This window comes from Gavialis gangeticus, unplaced genomic scaffold, assembly GCF_001723915.1.
Source record: "Gavialis gangeticus isolate Ggan-Ray unplaced genomic scaffold, GavGan_comp1, whole genome shotgun sequence".
Lineage (NCBI taxonomy): Eukaryota > Metazoa > Chordata > Crocodylia > Gavialidae > Gavialis > Gavialis gangeticus.
The window spans coordinates 5567000-5572626 of NW_017728983.1; the positions used below are offsets into that span (position 1 = coordinate 5567000).

At 37.4% G+C, this 5627-nt stretch overlaps 1 protein-coding gene across 2 annotated transcripts in view; it reads right to left on the bottom strand.

Moving 5' to 3' along the window:
* Window positions 1-269: 269 nt before the first annotated feature.
* The window catches only part of SEPT2 (septin 2), a 47287-nt gene continuing 41929 nt past the window's right edge, over window positions 270-5627 (bottom strand). For both annotated transcript variants that reach the window (XM_019513462.1, XM_019513452.1), the window contains exons 13-14: window positions 3596-3645; window positions 270-3298 (exon numbers count right to left, since the gene is read on the bottom strand). The gene's annotated coding sequence lies outside the window, so the exon portion shown is untranslated. The remainder of the gene's footprint in view (window positions 3299-3595; window positions 3646-5627) is intronic.

Genomic DNA, 5627 nt, shown 5'->3' on the forward strand with positions numbered 1-5627 from the left:
TTATAAATGAGTCATAGGATGTGGAAAGAGGCTGCAGGCAGAACAAGATCACGTCATGGCTTTGGGAGATTAGGGCTACCAACAGGAGGGTATACCGCATAGACTGTAAGCGCTGTGCAAGTAAGTATCTCTTAATCCCCGCCGCAGTATGGAGTTCCATTAATATATTACCCCTACACTCGAGTTAAATTCTCCTTCAATTCCCAGAATGCCATTCCCCAACACACTAGTATTTGTTGGACTATAAATAAAAAACAAACAAACTTTGTATGTTTTGGTATTTTTATTATAGTCTTGGCTAATGATAGAATACAGAAAATTGAATACAGTAGTAAAATTTGTTTTAATGATTAGCCCTTTTAGTACACATATTTAAAGCACTGCAAATATAGTAGTATTTTGACTCCTAAAATAACTAAGATATATGCCTATTAAAGAAAAAAACCCAACAAACTGTGGCCTTTTCAGTGGGCCAGGAAATGCTTTAATTCAGCATGTAACATCTATTTTTGACTACAAAGTATCTCTTCCTCCAATGTGGCTTTGCTTCATATTGAAAAGGAGTTTGAAAATGATATAAAAGACTAAAAATAAATTTTTCAAGTCACTGGATAAAAACAATGACAATTGCAATCAAGAGCCTAAAAAATTAAAAACAACAGAAACACAGAGGTCTTATCCCCACAACAGCGGAGTGTAGGTGAAAGTAATTAACCGTCATATAAAAGTTTAATCAGTTAAATAGCAAGTTGTATGAACTTACACTTTCTTTCACTGCAAAAGTAAGAACATTTCCCATTCTAGAAATAGTAATTTTAAAACTATTTGCTTAAAAACCAACCATAAAACTCTACTGAAGTTAACTGTTTTTAAACATACATATACTACCCTAAAATGTCAGGACTTTGCATAAGACAATTCCACAGGTAGAGATCAAACTGCAATTCTGGACTAAATGCATAGCAGACTCACAAAATTGTTTTTTTGTTCCAAACAGAACTCAGCATAAGAAGGGAATACAGGGAAAACAATGTAATTTAAACTAATGTACACATAGGGTTATACATGTACTCATCCCTTGCATACATATTAGCTTTCACAGTTCTCTTTTTAACACTGGTTAGGAGTATTATTACAGTTTATATTACAGTACTGACTTCTAACATAAAAACATACTGAAATGTTATGGAATAGTTTTCCTTGGCAAGATGGACTACACCTCAGAACATGTAACAGATGTAATTTGAGCAACTTTAAAGTGCAGAGGTATATGGCTGCAGTATACCAGTGGTCATTTTAAAAGTAGTCATGTACTTTAAAATATTCACTCATGCTTTCAGTAACATTTAAAACTGATATTTATGGTATATTTATAACAACTTATTCCGTAAAGCAGTTTGCTAAATATTTTCCCCTGGTAATATTTTATTTCTTTGTACAGAAAGGCAAAATATAAAACAATTAAAATTTCTTTTCCTATTAGTTTGGTATCGACCTGTCTGGGAAGAAAGAACTTATCACCTCTGTGCATCTAACGAAGATTTTGCTTCCCTCATGGTGTGCCAAGACCAAGAGAGATCAGTAGCAATGTGCACAGCTCTAAGAATGACAGTTGGTTAGGAGGCAGTACAGGTTATGGTGGCAAGTTTTATTTTGCATTTAGACAAGATACTCAGAATATAAACATTTGTAAATACTAATACCAGAATAGATCAACATCTGAGCTGCTCAGCAGGAAGGCTCATTTAAAACTAGTCATTTAGTTCTCATTAAAGCAAGAGTTCAGGGCATTTAAAAAGATTAGATGTAGGAATAAGTCAAATTACTCATCTCTTCAAAACGATGGAAAAATGAATTTAAAAAGGTTGTTGCTGTGCATGAGCTCAGATATAGCAACAACATTCTGCAATGGTGCCCATTTGCATTAGCCCTTTGGCACTGGCTGATTGTCAGATGCTCTGGTAACTACATTTTGCAGTAGTACGTCGTATTAGGAAATCCAATTGGCACTCGAGGCAGAAAAGGCAAGATTAGTCATTCAGCAGAGAACATGACTTTTGACTATGTCAGCTTGTGGGTATGAGCTGTAATAGCTGCATCATGCACTGCACACAAAATAAAAGGACCAGAGAAAATTGAGGCAAAAAACAGAAGAGGCCACAAAGACTTCTACCACCAGCATCAAGACAACTGACCTTGGATTGAAGGTCTGACTGGCACCCACTACCACCACCACAGGGCCACCACAAAATTATTATAGCCACTTTCATTACTGAGGTAGTCAGTAAAGCAGTCTCTTGATTTATTGAGCATGGGCCCCTTTATCTTTCTGTACAAGATTTCCATCTGAAATATGAAACCTTTTCTTTGTTACAATTAGCTTGTTTCCAATGACCTCAAAATAGCCTAAAACTTAAGCAAGAACTTTTTTCCTCTAGATTTTATCCCTTTCCATTTAAAAAAAAACACCTGCCAGGTTTTGAAAGCTGCTGAAAAACTAGGGCATGTTTTTGGGGGCATTATTCCAATTTACTATTGCTGTAATGGCACCAAAAGAACAAGGCTGTTTTGTGGTGGCTCACAAAAAACCAAAAAATATTCTGCGGAGTAAATGGGAGCCTATAGGTAAATGGAATCTAGAAGATATTTCCCCTTAAGATAAACTTGAGAATGATAACATCTGCTGCCTTTTAAGTATAGAGTGTCTCTCAAAAGCATTTTTGCTCAATTCCATCTTTCTTATTAAGACAAAAAGCATATCTTATTTTTAATTAGACATTTGTGATGCCAAGGAAATGGCTAGTCTGCACCAGACAAGCGGACAAAAGGCTGAGTCTCAAAGGCACACAACTGTAACTGCTGCAAGAAACAAAAAATACAACTTGGCATTAAAGGACTTCCTAATTAGCCAAATATTGCACTGCTGAACAAGCTATTACTGAAACCCAGTATTTCTAGGTGTAAGAAGTAAAGTAACATTACTAGTGACCTATACAAATAGACTGACTAAGTCAGCTTAGGAAAGACTGGATATCCATGTGTAACCCTAATATATTAGGAAACAGAAAAAGAGCTCATTATAAGAATTACTAAAATAAGCAAAGACACATTACATATTATGTATAAAATACTGACTATGACTTATTACGAAATTTAAAAAGTTACCACAATGTATCTGTCACATGAAACTAAAATAAATTCCAAGTCACAGGTTGGCTAGAAGGCATCTTTCCCTGTTGAACACATCACATTGTCTCTCTCAAGTATGCAATGCTTCCTCTTGGTCTGTGTATGAAATCTGCAGGAAAAAAGGAAGCAGAAATATGGATTAAGATTAGCCATCTTGTAACTGTAAACTTCGAAACTGGTATTCTGGTGAAGGTATCATTTAGATGACGGATGGCCAACCTGTGGCATGTATGCATGGCACAGGCAGCTTGTGTGTGTGGTACATAGTAGATCAGGGAGAGAACACAGGGGCAGAGAGGGCAAGGAGCACAAAACAGAGCTGCTGGCTGGCCTATCTGTGGTAAACAGCCTCTTTGCCATCCTATATGTAGGTCTACATTTCTAAGATTCATTACATAAAACTTACCGATACATGCTTTGTCAGAAGTACATGAATTCTGGAGCATGAGAACACACCTGTGGGAGAAGGCAAGAAACGGTTACCTCCTTTTCAGTAAGCATGGTAAGAGACTTGTTGGACACATCTCTACTCTGGCATATGCACCTTATGTATACAAGTCTGGATTCTTTGTTGACCATTGAGACTATACCCACACCCTGAACACTTTCATACTTCCTGCTAAAGAGTATTAAGAGCAGGGCAAGTGCAAACATTATTCGGCTTCTTTGCCAGAATCAAGATATTACAACACTTATTGTAAAGTAAGGAAAGAGGAAGCATATTGAAATATATGCAAACCAGAACCACAATTAACATGTGGTAACTTTCTTCTAGTGCTTGGACCATACATATATTCCACTGCAGATGATTCTCAAGCAGAGATCTAGATTACTCTGAGGGATGGCGGGAACTGCTGAGGGAGACTCTAGATATCTATCTTCAGTAAAACTGAAAACAGGCAGCAGATCTTGATGCTTCTACTATGCAGTGATGCTACGTAAGCATATGCATTACAAGTAGATGCCCTATGCATCCGGACTATGCCCTATGTACTGGAACATTTCCCAAAGCTATAAAAGCTACTACTTTTCCCTTGGGCTGGGCTGTCACTTTCAATGGCTGATGATTTCATAGGGCTAATTCTGCTTTCATAAACAGACTGAAGGAGCACTATAAATGGCTTAGTCCCCCTCAGATGAAAGGATCTAGAGCCCTGAGGACATCAAAGGTGTGAAGTTTAAGGTACATTTCACAGGATACACCTTGACAAAAGAGAACAGGCAAATATGGTATTTCACTGAGATGGGAGTCATTATCTTTGGCAAGAACTTTGGCTGAGCCCTGAAAGGCATTTGAGACCCGGACAAAACATGGTTACATTGGTGTAATCAGCATTTACACCAATGAAGCAGATATAATATATAGCAATATATAGGGACAGTTAACTTTTTATCCCACATTTCTGTGATCAAAAGTGGGGGTGGGAAGCCAGCAGCAGTAATTTAAAAGTCTAAGTACATCAGCATACATAATGTGTGTCTGCTCCTCTACTCCAAGGCAGTACAACAGCACAAGAGAATACCACAGTACTCTGCAACCTTCTACCAGATGGTTGACGGCTTTTCTTCTGCTCTTAACAGTTTGGAGATAGGGGGAAAGTACTGTGACCCATTCCATTTTTTTTTGACTCTGCTACTATCATCCAGTTTACATTTAAGAATATATACATTTATGAGAAGTGCAGAGAATGAAACATTATGAATGTCCTCCAGGACTTTTCTTCATTTTTTTTTTTTTAGGAGGCCAACATCTTGAGTGATTGTTTCATGGATCACCTCCGTCCCCAATCATGATTATGAAGAAGACCACAGAAAATAGTACAACTTTTAGACAAAGAAAAAGTGCAATCCGACTACTCAGTCCATGCGTTCTGAATAAGACTGGAAGCAAGGAATCTCTGTGAAGTTTTAATACTTTTGCAAACAGACCAAGATCTGTCTCCAATTCTAGAAATGCATCTTTAGATGAACTGAAATCTCAAGGAGAAGTGACTGCAAATTGATCACTTCAGTGAAGATTCAAGCATTCTGTCCCTCTCCAACATGGAAAGGGCCAGGATTCCAGGAACGCTGCATGGCAGCCCAACATTATTAGATGAGCTATTAAATTACCACTCCTCCTTTTATTAAATGGAACAGCTATGACCCCCATCAGCATCATTAAAAGAGAACTGATTTCAGCCTGACAGGGCCAATTCCTGCAGATAAGAATCCTGAAAGAATCTCAGTTTTCTTTCAGATAAGCAGACACGTAGAAGCAAGCATTCTGAAACACTTCCTGATCAGCTGCTAAAATTAAGCAAATGTAGTCCAAGCACAATACATTCTATATTCATACTGCACCTGTCCCAAAAATCAGAACTCATTACATTTCTGTTTTTTTTTCTCTCACCTGCATTTCCAAGTCAATGCTCCATGACAACAAAGAACTGTTGCAA